The following is a 1,152-nucleotide window of genomic DNA, read 5'->3' as shown; positions in this document are numbered from 1 at the left end:
TCAATGGCACCCAACAACAAAGAAAAGACAGGATAAAGAGAGCAGAGAAAGGTGCTTCAGGCTGAGAGAACCACCCTGCAAAAGCCCTAAGGCAGAAAAGTCCAAGGTCCAGGAGGTTGGAATGTAGGGCTGCTAGAGGGGTGGTCAGGGGCCAGATGATGTAGAAGTTGATGGACTTGAAGGTTAAGGTAAGTATTTTATTCTAAGAGCAATGAGAAGACAATTAAGAATTTTAAATAGAGATGGCATCCCATTAATGCTTTTTAAGAATTCCCTCTGGCTGCCAAGTGGAAATGGGTGAGGGTGGCACCTTGGAAGACAGGCCTGATGATCTACTTTCCAAAGGTGGAAAGGGAGGAGAGAAAGAAGGGACTACGGGAGACTGAAGTTTTCCAGGTAGAGGGCAGAAATATACTGAGGAAGGTGAAAACCCAAAGCTGTATTGGGTGGGGGTGGGGAGGGAGGCCATGTGGTTAAGGGGTCAAGAGTGGCTCTTGGAAATGGGATAGTCACTCTGGAAAACAGTTAGGCAGTTCCTCAAAAACTTGAACATAGCATTCCCATAAAATCAAACCAAATCCATTGCCACTGAGTCAATTCTAACTCATACAACCTAGAGAACAAGGTAGAACTGCCCCATAGAGTTTCTTAGACTATAACTTCTGATGTGGTGTTATAGGATAAGCACTGGACTACTAATAAACACAAAGTTTGTGGTTCAAACCCACCATGCGCTTCTCAGAAACCCTATACAAGTTACTATGAGCCAGAACTGACTCCACAGCACTCAACAACAATCTTTCATGGATTCATTTTATCGGAGCTATGGTAGCGTAGTGGTTACAAATCGGGCTGCTAACCTCAAGGTTAGCAGTTTGAAACTATCAGCTGTTCCATGGGAGAAAGATGAGGCTTTCTTCTCCTGTAAAGATTTATAGACTTGGAAACCCTGTGCAGGGTCACTATGAATCGGAACCGATTCCACAGTTCTTAACAACAACAACAATGAGCCAGAACTGACTCCACAGCACTCAACAAAACAATCTTTCATGTATTCATTTCATTGGTAGTAAGAATACACACAGGCTTGTGGGGTATACCCTTTGGTTGATGGATGATGCATGGGAGGGATTGTAACCATGGCAAGGAAAC

The sequence above is a fragment of the Chrysochloris asiatica genome, unplaced genomic scaffold (genome assembly GCF_000296735.1).
Source record: "Chrysochloris asiatica unplaced genomic scaffold, ChrAsi1.0 scaffold00042, whole genome shotgun sequence".
In the NCBI taxonomy this organism is placed as follows: Eukaryota; Metazoa; Chordata; class Mammalia; order Afrosoricida; family Chrysochloridae; genus Chrysochloris; species Chrysochloris asiatica.
The sequence above is the reverse complement of the archived record's forward strand: the minus strand, read 5'-3'. Positions refer to the sequence as shown.